The sequence below is a fragment of the Papilio xuthus genome, unplaced genomic scaffold, assembly GCF_000836235.2.
Source record: "Papilio xuthus unplaced genomic scaffold, Pxut_1.1 DF825928.1, whole genome shotgun sequence".
Lineage (NCBI taxonomy): Eukaryota > Metazoa > Arthropoda > Insecta > Lepidoptera > Papilionidae > Papilio > Papilio xuthus.
Window position 1 is genome coordinate 5434998 of NW_013532721.1, and position 15595 is coordinate 5450592.

Consider the following 15595-nt stretch of genomic DNA (forward strand, 5'->3'; position numbering starts at 1 on the left):
ATAAGTGCACTTACAATATTCATTTCTTTTTTATTACGATTAATGTTATCAAATATAATACAATTTTTTATTCTTTTTCTAACGATTTGTCAGCCACCAGACATTTCCAAAATGTTTTTTGTTCTTAGACTCTTTAAATACTGGTGTCTGAATCCCATGTTGCTATATTCCTTCAACTTTTGAACCCCCACTTTTATTTCCAATCATTGTCCACAACTGACCGGTTTTCTATGGATCGCAAGAGGTCCAATTGGACACTGGGGAATAAATAGTTTAAATAATAAAGAAAAATAAGAATACCATAAATTATGTAGTTTAATTGGTTTGAGATTAATAGCTTAAGCAGAACGCCGACGGCTTACGAAATGTATACAATTTACAATGGTAATCTTAACTCCATTCGTCTTCTTGCATCTAATTTCCACAGAGACGTCTAGCGAATTAGAACATCAGTCATGTTATAATACACCAGTAACATATCTTGCTGAATTGGTGGCCAACAAAGTACCAATTTCGTAGACTGATATATTTACTTAAACTTTGGTTTTGACGAAACTTATTATACAATTGTAGTATCTCTCCGTTGGTTTCCGACACTAAAATCTCTGTACAAAATGTATCGTCATCCTTGTTATTGTCTTTGAAACAAACAGAGATAACAATGTATTTTAAATGAAGATTTTGGTCTCAGAAACTTACGGTATATGTAATATTGCAAAATTATCTATCATATTTCCTGTTGTCTGAGTTGTCTGAATAATTTGTATTAGAAATCAATTGAAATTAAATGGTTAACATAAACTTTTATTTATTTCAAACTCTGAACTCCTACCCTTATCAAAACGTTTATGTAACAAAAGGCCGACTTCCCATTTAGAAAGTTTTACAAGAAAAAGTGAGGTAACCAAGTTCTGTTGAACTTTTCTATAGCATAAAAGTAAACAACTTTTCTAAACTCGAATAACTTGTACGGTAAATGAGACAGTGCCACTCACTCTGATATTATGAATTTTACTTATCATATAAACGAATATATAAGTCTTTTAAAAGCCTAATTTCTAAAAATAAATACTTTAGCACTTTTTTAACTCAACATACTACATAGGGTATGTTGCATAATATCAAGGAGAAAGGAATTATTAAATATCTCTAACTCTATCATCAAGATAAGAAGGTTTAACAAGCTTGTATTTGGTATGTTGAGTCAATTTGAACGAGGAGTTTTTTCTATATATACAACAAATAAAATTAATGTGACTGTAATGTAAAAAAAAAACTCATATTTGTCTAACATAATCTATTTGTCTTTCTGTCTGTCAGTCTGATTGCAAATCCGCGTTGAATACGTGTAATATTCGTAACGATTGACCCTATCTTGACGAGACATTAATGGGTAATTACATTATAGGGCATAGCTACATTTTTAGGGTTCCGTAGCTCATAGGAAAAAAACGGAACCCTTATAGGACACAGAACACTTTGTTGTCCGTCCGTCTGTCTGTCAAGACCCTTTTTCTCAAAAACGCGTGAAGGTACCATAAGCTGGAGTTTTTTTTTTAATTCTATGCTATGCTATTAATTATTTCATTAAATATTTTGTGAAGAAAATATCTTCTTGCGAAGTGAGTGTGATTAATGAAGCCCAAGAGACAAGTGTTTAATACTAGCTCGTGAGAACGCAATATATTTCATGTTACAACAACCATTAAAATCCCACTGTGGGTTTTAAGACCTTAACACAGCTAAAGGACGAGATTTATTACTCTAAATTGTCATTACAACTAAAGTTAATAATAACTGAAAGACATCAAGAACAACAATCGTGTGTGAAGTCCATTTGTAATTTCTGTAGACAAATTGTAAAATAATAGCTAAATGCAATGTCATATATTAAAACGCAATGATGTTTTTTTTTTTAATTTAAAGATTTTAGGTCTTGTTTTTCTAACCGTACTGTATTATTATAATTTTGTGCTTATAATAAGGAACTAGGAATCTGCAAGAGCGTTCAAAGGATGAATAATTCAGTAGATAAGTTTAAGTTGTAAATTACATAATAGTCTTTACTTATTCTCGTAGTTTATAAATGTATTCAATTGGACGTGAGAATTGTAGAACATAAAGTTTAATTTTTTAATAGCCTACCTTATCCGATTTGTGATTTTTGTTTCAACTGACTCATATGAAGTATCGAAAATAATTTATATGAAGATAAATGTCGTAGTTACTAGACAAGTGACGGAACATACATACGCACCGAACAACTATAAACTATCGAAAGTCGGTACAAATGTAAATTAATTAAATATAATTTTTTATTTATTTATTATAGTATATTATGTTTTACATCAATTTACAAATAAACGCCGTAAGAATTTTGATGAAACATTTTGTATATTGGTATTAAAGTTTCGGGACGGTTACGCACGTAATTACACCGACGGGAATTTCCGCAACACGAGTGGTCAAAGATATTAAATATTTTAAGGACGGGATAAAAGCACCCTCCATTATCTATACATATATATCAATAAAATTGTACTGTCTGTATGTAATATAAAAATCATATTTCGTAAAAGTTATGCATTTGCGTTGCTGATAACGAAAAGCCAATTTCTATCATTTTTATCTGTCCGTCCGCAAGACCGCATTTGTTCCGGGTAATCTCCGGAACAGTTGAACTGATTTTGACGAGTTTGTCAGGTTGTTGATGCACTCAAGCATATTATGGGCAACTTCTTTTAATTTTCCGCTGAGGAAGTCCAGGACCTGCGCTAGTATTATGTTTTATTTATAAAAATTGTAAAATGTAGAGTATTAGCCATGTAGTATGTGTTCTCTTCAGTGATGAAGTGATTTTTAGATATTTTAGGTAAACAATGGACTGTGTTGCATTGCATATACACTACACAAATGTATAGTTCCAAGTCCATTCCAGAAAATAGTCAAATATTCATAAATTGATTTGAGAAACGAAATGTTGAGTTAACATGACACGATCAATACAACTTTTCGTTACTAACTGGAGTTTGGAAGGGTTAATCGCTATCGTTTGGGTTCACATACGACCCTCGAGATATTCCATAACGAGATCGAAAGAAACGAATCAAAATTATTTACGTTAATATTTCTAGGATTTTACAATATTATAGATTATATAAACTAACCTCTTATATGTTCAAAGAAATAATCATATTTTCTTACTTTTACTTCTTGAGATAAATATCGGAATGAAAGCTTACGCGAATAGTTTGTTAACTTATCTCTTTAAGAGCTTGTTTTACAATATCTAAGTGAAGTGCTGGATAACTTATAAATAAATTAACTATCACATAATACTTCCCGTCAGAATAGTTAACCCTGAGTATGTTAGAATTCTTAATAAATTAGAGAACATATAATAAATAATAAATGTTTTTCCAAATAATATTTTTCTACTTTTAATATGCTATTAAGAGATGAAAATGTTAAGATAACAGCACTCCAGCGCATTACGTAAATTCATGACCGGATAATAGCGAAAAAATTATCTCGTCCACTGTATGTAATGTCCTCATGGTATCAATCATTTATAATGAAATCCAAGGAAATGACTCATATCCATCATGTTTTAATGAAATCCTCTATTGGAAGAGGCTTTTTACTCTTGTGTTTCAGATACTCTAAACGAAGAAATCCACAGCTTCCACTTATATTAGTACACATACCCTTTTATTTATTATATATATGTAAAAATCAATTGCTGTTCGTTAGTCTCGCTAAAACTCAAGAACGGCTGAACGGATTTATCTTATCTTGATCTTGAAATGTTCGTGAAGGTCTAGGAAATGTTTAAAAGGTAAGAAAAATGATTGCCGGGACACCTTTTGGGAACCTGTTTTTTAATCCAGCGCGGAAAGAGTCGCGGGCGACAGCTAGTTATTGATAAGATCGATATTATAATGTGACTAACAATTGCTACGGTAGTGAAATTCTACGTTAAATGAGATTAGTGACATTTATGTGACAGTAAGTCACACGTCCAAGCGACGGGGACATTTTTTTCGCTTATAGAGGTTTCTCTCTAACCAGAGATTCTCGCTCATATACATAGGTCGTTTGGACCGGTCCAGCGAGTAACCTCTATAAGTGAGAGTCATTACTACTACTACGAGTCTTTCTCCGTCCGAGATACTCTTGTTCCGTACTCTTTTCAATTCCTTATGCCAAATGACACTAGTGGTTTTGCAGTAATCCAGTTCTCACTTATCTGGGTTCGACTATCCTGTGTAAAATATAGTAATTATAAAGGTTATTGCTTAATTTCCCTGCATTACCTTTTCCTATTTGAAGAGGCAATCAAAGTTAAATGCCTGCTAATGTTATTTCAAGTCACGTACTACTTTTATTTCTTGGTTAACTGAGGATATAGTAGAATTTAAATCGTTCTATTATAACAGAAACAATACTTAAGTACTGAGTATTAGCTATATATTTTATATGTTACTTACTTATAAATTTACTGTTTTTGTTTCATTTATATTTATGCTAGCTGTTGTCCATGCAGAATTAAAAAAGCGTAATTAGCCTATGTGTTTTTTCAGACTTTGTTTTACATCTGTGCCAAATTTCAGAGATATATGCAGCCGTTCTGGAGATACCTTCCAACAAAGATCCATCCATCTAAACATTCGCATTTATAATATGTTGGGTGTCGCCCGCGATTCCGTCCGCGCAGGATTAAAAAAAAGCGTAATTAAATATCCTATGTGTTCTTCCAGAATATGTTCTACACCTGTGCCAAATTTAAGCCAGATATATGCAGCCGTTCTGGAGATACCTTCCAACATCCATCCATCTAAACATTCGCATTTATAATATAAGTAACATGTAAGATAATCATCATCATCATCATCATCAGCTCACTATAGGTCTCCACCGAGGGGCTCGGAGCCTACCCTAATTCAAGGGCACCCTACCCTACGTTAACCTGTAAGATAATGCCCTTTACTAAATCCCAGAAAGGCTTTTTCTATTGAAATTATGATTACGTAATTATACAGAGGCATTAAAAATTATAATATGATTTTCCCAACAACAATGTTTACACTTCAATTCAGTGCACCGCGAGGAAAATTAAATTTGCATACAGTTCGAGTAATAACAAAATATTTACACTACGACAATTATTGATGCATAATTACATAAAATGGAAATTAGTGCAAATAAATCATTTTAATTTGGAATGTAAAATAGTTCAATACTACAATGCTTTGAGTAATAAGAGATGTTATGTAACACAACAGTTTATTTTAAAATAAGGATTACGAGATATTTGTTGTTTCTGATCTAGAGTATATGTTATTATTACATATATTTACAACTAAAACTTCTCATTTTTCACGTCAGTATTCTAGTAGATGTAGGCTAAAGTCGACATCAGAAAAAAAGTCACAGTAACTCATGATTTCTGTGATTCTTCCGAGCTGGATTGGCTTGATTAATCCGTGTTTTACTTTAACCGATATACGCCTGAGTCGTGAAGTTTCAGAAATCATAGCCCCTACTAACTCACAATTAAGTAAATAATATTTTAGTACAGTAGCTCTTACTATGGTAGGTCCCTATCATTTTATTAATATATCAAAATTACTCATATTTTATGGAACATTCTGTATATTATGCTCTAAGGGCCTCATCAATCATAATATTCATTTTGAAATATTGGAGTATACGTCACAGATATCTTCTGTACACAGTTAATTTATCATTTAAAGTTTACGCCACATGACGTCATTTCTTGAATGAATCCATTATTTACGCGAGACTCGTGAAGGGTGTTAAGAGGTCATTAAGACATAAAAAGAACGTTTTTTGTCATATATACACATTATTACTCAACTTACCAACAAAAATGTGGCAAATATAACATCATTTTTTTTAAACTAGCTGTCGCCGCGACTCCGTCCGCGTGGGATAAAAAAAGTTAAATTAGTTCCCGGGAATTATTCGATTTTTTTTTCACCTTTAACATAAGATAAATTCGTTCAGCCGTTCTCAAGTTTTAGAGAGTCTAACGAAAAGCAATTGAATTTTATATATATATATATATATATATAGATTAAAAATAATTAATAAGATTTCTATTCTTTACGTTTTTGTTCAATTTTACGTTATAAAATATATTCAAAATGTTTTAATCGAACAAACACTTTGGACAAGGATATTACAAAACTAAAATGAAGCTTCGAAACTACCTTGTTGTTTTGATGTTTTCGCGTAAAACTTTTCGAGAACTAGGGTTTTATATATTTTAAATACTTTTTACATAAATAATTGCATGGTAGCATCTATATTTTTGCTAACATAAGCAAGTGGCTGAATTGCTTTAAGTCTATCTATCCATTGAAACTCTAAAGTTACCTATATATTAAAGGTGAAACTTTCACCGGCTCTAAGGAATCTTTTCGATAAAATCTTGATCATTATCCGTCTACACCGGAAATTAATCGAAGGAAAAGGTCCTTTTAGTGTTTATAAAGTCTTAGTACTTTAAAATCCAAGTACAAAAATACATAAATGTTACTTATTTTTGGAATATTTTACAAAATCCTACAGCGTATTTATATTTCAAAATTTGCCTGCATATTTTATGTTCATTTTTTTACTGTCGGATACTTAAAGATAGTTAAGACTAAATACTTTTCAAACAGTTTTTAAAAAACATATTTCCGTTTTACGTTATATACTTCTAATAAGTCGGTTGTAACGATACAATTTGCAGTAACAAGACCATAGTATATGATTTTAATTATTTTAAAATAAGAACAAATTAGGCAGAAATACTCACTGATTTAACAAATTCAAACATTAAGCTCCAAAAGCTAAGGCAATTAGTCGCTGACTAAGTCCTAGAACTTCTTGAGTTTTAGATTAATCCTCGTTTGTCTTTCCAATAACCCTTTGACCTATATACCAACATCCAAATTCAACTGTTGTTTGTTAACTGAATCAAGTAAATGAATGAATATTTAGTGTTCTATTTTCGTCTATTCACCGCACAAAATGATCTATATAACAGAGCAAACTAAGGTGTAAGTCAAACTGGTGCGAAAGTGAGACGGATCCGAAACGAACCTCAATTTTGATATGAACATAGCATGGATTTGGTTCGTTCCAGCGAACAATTTAGTAGCTAGCCTTATATTCGTATTGACTAAATTGGAGCAAAATTTACATTCCATTTTATCTTTGGTTTCATATCCCACGTGTTATCCAAGAATTAACTACAGGTGGCCGCTTGCTTGTTTGCCACTTAATTATATTATTACTATTATCTTACTTATATTATAAATGCGATTTTTTGGATGGATAATTGTTTGAGGGTTTCTCCAAAGCAGCTCTTGCAGAACGAACGGAACAGGTTTTAATGAAATTTGGCATACATATAAAACATAGTCTGGACGAACACATAGACTACTTATTTTTTTTAATTTTGCGCCGACGGAGTCGCGGACGACAGCTAGTAAAAAATAAAGTCTGTATCTGATTTATTTTTGATGGAATTAAATGATGACGACCTCATTGATTACTAAAAAGAATCGAAGTGTCAGATTTTATAAGAAAATATTCTATTTTTCAAGTTGGTAACAACAAGTTGTGAATCAGTGAACTGTAAATAATTTTATTATAGTTATAATTAATTTTTCTAATTCAATGGCTTAGATAATCAAGACACAAAGCATTGTCTAAAGTTCGTAGCTCATTTGTGGCAAGATCTGCGGATGGAATAACTAGAAAACTTGTATCGTGTAAACAAAGTTTTGGTAAGTCCGACAAACACTGCTGCTGTAATACTATAATAAAAACTGGAAATCAACAGTTTGATGTTACTTGAAAATATAATTACGATAAAAATATAAGATTTTTTATTTGAAAAATTAAATAATGAAAAAGTATTAATTTTCATTCATAGGATCATAATCTAATAAATTCAGTGAAAAATATTCTTAAATTAAGTAATTAAAAAGTATATGAACTATAAGCTATGAATATATTTATTACTAAAACTTGAAACTTGATTGAGTAAATGTATAAATTTGTAAAAAGAGAGGTCTGTCCTCGGCGGTATTTCCAAACTGCGACTTAGGGTTCTTCAAGAAGCGAGCATACCATTTCCTTAAAAGCCGGCAACGCATCTGCAGTTTCTCTGGTGTTGCAGATGTCCATGGGTGTCGTTGATCACCTCGGTGTTCACGCAACTCGATTGCCCCTTCTCTTATAAAAAAATTGTATTATTATCGGTTCAAATATCTAATAAATTGATTAACAAAGGGTGTAAATACATATCACTCGATGATATTACTTAATACCGTCTTAAACAAACTTAATATTTACTCTCCATTAGCGTGAGCATGTGTATCAAGTTTCTGGCGGAGATTTCCAAATTGGATGAAGATCTCGTTAAGCTCAGTTTGTCTTCTAATACAATCGATATCACTCAAAGTTTATGTAATCATATCAACTATGATACATATATATATCATATTGTATTTGATTGAACTTGCGAAAGAATGTTAATATACTTCAACTAACTATAAATACATTTGACGCGTTTTTTTTTTAATTTTTTTTTTATTATAATTATTTTGCAAATATTAAACAACTTAAAAATATATTTCAAAATATTCTGAAAGTTAAGAATATTTTAACACGTATCTCAAACTGTACTTAACCAAATTTGTGGTCAAGATAACGCAATAATTGTGAAAAAAAATATAATTTCCATCTCACATTTCATGTTTTTACAGCGATCGTAATTCTTAAGAACACTCATTTCTAACTTCGACGCTAAGAAGTTTACGGTAAAGTTAAACGAGAAAAAATGTCAACAAGTCAAACTTTGGAATAATGTCAATGAAAAAGGTAGACTTTTTAAAGCGATATTTGTATTCAAAATTTCTACTCATTTCGTCTACATATACTTATGTATAAGTTAACATGAAACAACAATAAAAAAAATCTTAGACATCCTCATTCAGAGGATATTCCCTTTTTAGGCAAAGATATTTTGTGTTTCGAAGAATTTATGTAGAGTTTTACAATATTAATACTTTTAAAAACGGCTGTTTACTATTTACACTTATATATTTGTAATTCTAAACTTAATACAATAAATTAGTTAAATGAATACAAAGTTACTATCCAATTCCTCGTCCATTCAGTGGAAACAAAACAACAGAGCTCTGTTAAATATTTTACGGTTTTAAAATATACCGCGATACTATATTCATCATACACCGATGAAAAAATAATTTCTTATTTTGAAATATGAACTTAGTGGTTTATACGCTTTTTTAATATAGAAAGCATAATTCAAACAAGAGGCACTAAAGACGCAAACCTTCTCTCGTTATGAGCTTCATGAATGTATAAAATGTACATAGATTGAGGGTAAACTTTCTTGGAGATATTTTTTTTTATAAAAAGTCACAAAGTTAAGTAATACCTTTCTCTTTGCACCGTTCCATTTTTTATTATCCCTCTTGATAATCTTTAGAGGATGGATATTTTTAAATTAAATTACATTTCTTATTCTACAACTACTGCAAAATGTATTTGATCCTCGCTCGATCTAAATATAAGATACTAGCAGTTGCTAGCGACTTCGTCCGCGCGGAATTAAAATAAAACTAGTAATAAATATAGTCTATGTCATTTGAGAATAGTATAGCTTTCAAACAGTGAAAGTATTTTTTAAATTGGTTCATTAGTTTTGGAGACTATTCAACGCTAAATAATAAACAAACTGTCAAATGTTTCTTCTTTATAACATCAGTATAGATTGAAAAAGTATACGTAAAGTTCCTGTGTGCTACAGAGTTGGAAACTCAACTAGTAATCAGCAATCTCAAAATGATTATTAGAAATGTGATAACGTTGTTTTTTAAAGATGTAAAACGTCTATTCCTTCACTTCCTTGTAAGAGAAATCCCCAATACAACGCGTCCTTGAAATATCCAATATCGGTTTTCATCCATTTGTTGGAATTTCGAAGCTTATCAAAAACAATTTCGGATTAAAAACCAACACTAATCGTTTTATTTCGCTAAAAGTAGGTCGTGATCCGACGTTGAAAGATTAAAATGAAGATAAAATTTTCAAAGCGATAAACGAAAGGTTAAGTTAGATTGTACCTGACGTAATTAGTTCTTTGTAATAAAGCTTCCCTTTCATTTTATGGATGAACAAATGAATTTATAGCCCATTTTTCAATGCTTATGACTTTCATAAAATAAAAATTAAAGAATGATTTTATTCATCTTTTTTATATTATAAGTCCTTTTCGAGATCTGTTAATGTACTTCTAACTAACATTACTCATATAAATGCGAATATTTAGATGGATAGGTCGATGGATGTTTGTTTGAAGTTATCTCGACAACGGCTGTATGGATCTTCCTGAAATTTATCATAGATGTAGAACATAGTCTGGAAGAACACATAGCCTGCTAATTAAGTTTTTTCTTTAATTCCGCGTGGACAGAGTCGCGGGCAACAGATAGTAGTTTAACCCTTATGTTCATTTTGTATAGTATACCATACCATATTTTTAACATTGTTTTTTACTTATCTTCAAAATAGAAATCTTGCCACATATGGGTTAATATATTTCCTTCAAATTGCACATTCTCCTTTTTCATTCTTTAATTAGAAACTTTGCTATCATGCGGAAAATGGACTATTGCCAAGCAGAGCAATCAGTAACAAACAACTTTGTACTGAACACTGTTATCATTTTATTTTAACATCTCGGAAATATCTATCACGTACGGTTTTCTTACTCTTTTTACTCTACTGACTTTTGGAGTTATTTACGCGCTTAAATAGGTAGTTTATATTTATACGTTGAAGTAAAGGAAGGAACAACGATGAATTAAATGAATGAAGGATTGACTAGTTAAACATATGATTTACCAAATAGGTCTGATAAAAAGTTGCGCCACTCGTTTGCTCTCTTCTTTAAGAAAAAGAAAACTAAAAAGTCATGTAATTTTTTTTTTTACCGATTTGTACGTTTATAAGTTCCATTATGATCGATCTTTAAAATATAATAATCGTGAATAAGAAATGTTCAAAGAAAATACGTTTCAAAAGAATATAGTACGCGAAAATCTGAGGCGTTATCAAATATTCTTATCTTGTATTTTCTTGAAGCACTTTACTGATTGCAAACAAGGTTACTTTTATATGAAAACTTTGTATTGACTTTCACACAGAAAACATGTAATTTTCTACGTTCAATTTTTAATGAAGACTAGTTTAGTTTTATAAATAAAAAGGATCTTTCGCATATTTTTTTAATTTGGAAGCGTTAGCCGATTTGCTTGAATTATAGACGAATTTCAATTCTTTTTTTATTTCTTTTTTTCTCAATTATTTTTTTTTAAACAATCGAATAGGATTAAAGTATTTTACTCTTACTAATATTATAAATGGATGGATGTATGGATCGATGTTTGTTTGAAGGTATCTCCACAACGGTCGAACGGATCTCGATGAAACTTGCCATAAGTATAGAATATAGCCTGGAAGAACACATAGGCTACTAATTCTATATTTTTTCCTTTTGAAAAATAACAGTGTTGTTATTGTACCAAAAGCACAAACATAGAAATATACGAAGAAGAATAACGTATATTTAATTCAATAATACTACAAATTGTAGAAATGTCGTAAGCCATTTTTCTAAGCAATTTATATAATATGCGACTGACGTAACTCAGTGGACGTCTCTATGGAAATTAGATATGAGAACGCAAATAGACTTAGGATTACCGTAACAGTTTGCTGTCTCCGTCGTCTAATATTTGTAAATTAAAGTCCGGTTCGACAGACGACTTTGCTATAGTAATGTTTTTGTTATAAATTTTCCATCATAAACATACTTATTATGATGAGAAAGTTTTGCTTATCGACAATTACAATATAAGCAAAAAACTTTCCTCACTAACGATAATGAATGGTAAAAGTTAGGAAATAAAAGGAAATTATTAATCACTCAGATTTCCCTGTGGCATGTAATCACATCTTTACTAGTAGAATAAACACATATTACGCATTTGCCTTTGTTCTCTTTTTAAATGATATCATTTGTTACGAACAATAAAGCAAATGTCAAATAATTTTGATGGTAATTATGTTAGCATTATAGTATTTACGGTTCCCCTTTAAAATATATCTTAACTATAACAATTTTACACTAGGAAAACAAAAAAAAAACTTAATAAGATCTAAAAAACGCTCAAGTTAAAACTTAATAAGTCTTCTACTAAATTTGTTATAGTATAGTTGCTAAAATTAATAAATAAAGCCTTACTTCTGATAAAAATACTACGTACAAAGATATATATAAAATTTGAATGCAATAATTTTCAAAAAGCATATGGATAAGAAGTTCAGTCGTATTCTCAGTCGTTTTTAATACTTTGAATATTACTCGGAGATAAATATGAGAGAAGAGCGAATTATTTTTATCGGGATTGATATCTCCGGAGCAATAAATCGGGAGCGCTTTCCGACATACTGCTTCAATTTCGATATCCAATCGAGATCTCAAATAGCATTTTTAATGTATTATTCCTCCTTTAAATCGCACAAGTTTCAGTATTAATTGACCGCTTTATTAGTGATGCAATTAAAAAGTTTTCCAGAATTTACTATTAGCTTGATTATAATAACAATAAAATTTTTTTTAAAATAAATTAGCATTTGCAATGAGATTGCTTAAAATAAGATTCAAGATTTACTTAACGATGTCAATCTTTATTTTTTTCTAGCTGTCGCCCGCGACTCCGTCCGCGTGGATATATAAAATAAAATTAGTGTATCCCACCCACCCATCCATCCATCCACATCACAACTATCTAAACATCTGCATTTATAATATTAGTAAGTTAAATAAAAAGGCATAAATTCGAAAAAAAATGAATAATATTCATACATATAGATTTACGAAAAATATTTTATGCCATTATAAGTCTAGTCATGTGTGTTATAAATATAGGTGTCGTGTATTTTTTTTTAATATATTCAAGAACAATATACAATATAACACGTAAAGTAAAAACGTTCATTTCAATACAACAGAATCACTTTCGATTCCATTACGGTTTAAATGACTTGTGTAAAAGGGATGGGCGACACTTTTTGGACGATAAGAGTCAACTGAGCTTAAGAGCTTAAAAGCTTTATAATGACACAACACTCCCTTATATACATAATACGTAATATTAATACGGTATTTGAAGTCTTTCTTATATACTTATTTAATCAAAACTATCTTGATCTTAACTAGAAACAACGTTATTTAGAGAGCCCTACGAAATATATTCTATCTATTAAACTGGCAGCCCTTATACCCTCATAAAGCTATTACGCTAACCAGAGGGACCCTCAATCGTGACCCTTGAATGTATTGAAGTAGCGTATGAATAGGATCGTTACTTTTTTACCTAGCAAACTTCTTGATATAAATCATTTAATGAAGGTTTAGCTTTTAAAAAAGATGAAACCGAAGATTGCTGCAGTTAGTATTTAATTTTATTTTAATTTATTCATCATCAGCTCACTATCTGTCCCCACCGAGGGGCTCGGAGCCTACCTTTAGTTAGGGGTGATTAGGCCATAGTCAACCACGCTGTCCAAGTGCGGGTTTGTTGACTTCATACATATCTTTGAATTTCTTCTCAGATATGTGCAGGTTGCATCACGATGTTTTCCTTCATCGTAAGAACGTCGGTTAAATGTATATATGTAAATCGAAAATCACATTGGTACATGGTGGGATTTGAACCTAGGACCTGCAGATTGCAAGTCAAGTGCTTGACCCCTGACCCACCGACGTTCTATTAAATATAATAATAATTTTATTTTAATAGACGCATTATTTTATGCCAGAACTTAAGCTTATTGCTTCGCTTTATCAACTTTATTATTTTTAATTAAATATATTTCCATAAAAGTACTTAAAAAATTTAATACATCTTTATAAGACGATGTTTGAAATGAGACACTCAGTATTTCTACAGAGGTTCAAGTTTCGTGGGAATTTATTAGTCTGTCACATAAAACTGTGTTTTCGAGTGAGCCATAAAATTTTACTGGTTGATAAAATTAAAACGAACCGACCGTTCATAAAACAATTTTCTGTTGAAATCTTCGATTTTATCTTTTTACAATTTAAGTGTAAAAAATGTTCACATTAAAAATAATCTTGTATAAATCTAGAATATTGCAAGATTTCTTAGGCTTAAAAATTTGTCTAAATTTTAATTTTTTATCCTGTTACCGAATAAATAAGTATTTCGTCTTCGTTTCTTTCCCTCGTTCATTTTCTTTTGACACGCATTAACATCGTTACATTCTAAAGCCTTAAAGCCCTTGAGCTTTCATTCCGGCGCTTGTATAATAATATATACTGTATTTTACTCGTCGTAATGAAAGCGTAAAAGATATTAAATAATGTTATCTTTTTTATTTTTTTAAGATAAATATTTATGTTCATTTCTTATTTCAAAGTCCTATCTGTACCTACACTCTGCTACTATCTTTAAAGACAGGCTAATAATTAACGAATATCTTTTAACAACAAATGTACGGTCAATTAGTCGACCTCGCTTAAGTTGTTTTGTTGGTTAGATTAGTCCGCCAATAATGTTCGCTCTGAACTTTGATAAGCTACAACTACAGAGTGTTGTAAAACTCTTTTAACACATGGCATCAACGTGAATCTTTTTTATTCTGACCCATCACCTTAGAGAGAGATACAAGACTTCTGACCTAATGATGTACTTGCGAAAATACTTTTAATTTATTAAGTACTTAAATACTTTGAAATTTTAGAATGGAATAGTAAGAAGTTTATAATACGCAACTTTATTTACATAGTACATACGCTTAAGGAATGTAATTCATTTACACATTTAACACATTATAGGTACGTAGAACGCGAACTACCGTCACATAAACTTAAACTAACTATCCGCAAGCAAGTCTTAACAAAGTTGTGCGATTAATTTGAAACGCCCGCTTCAGAGTTTCCCTCCATTCTGCTCGTATTGTTAAACATGACTAGCTAAGCGAGAGGATAATGTAATTTTATTTATTAAAGTTTTGAACTACAAACTTACCCGATTCAGACCTACAATACAAGCCGAAAGTAACGTAACTTGAAATTGTGGCGCAGTAAACGTTGTATAATTGTAAAATAAGGTTATCTTCAAGATTTATTGTTGCGAAAATTTTAATTGTATTTTTTTGTTAATATAAACAACGTCAACAAGTCTGATGTAGACAGACCGATATATTGATAAACTAGATGTTGCCCGCGACACCGTCAGCGCGGAACTAAAAAAATACTTAATTAGCAGCTATGTGTTCGTCCAGACTATGTTCAACATCTTTGCCAAATATCGGTGGGATCCGTTCAACCGTTCTGGAGATACATTCAACCATACATCTGTTCATCCAAACTTTCGCATTTATAATATTAGTAAGAAGTAATATCGGTACTGGCAAAGATACCACTATTCCGCCCTTCAAATCAATACTGGGC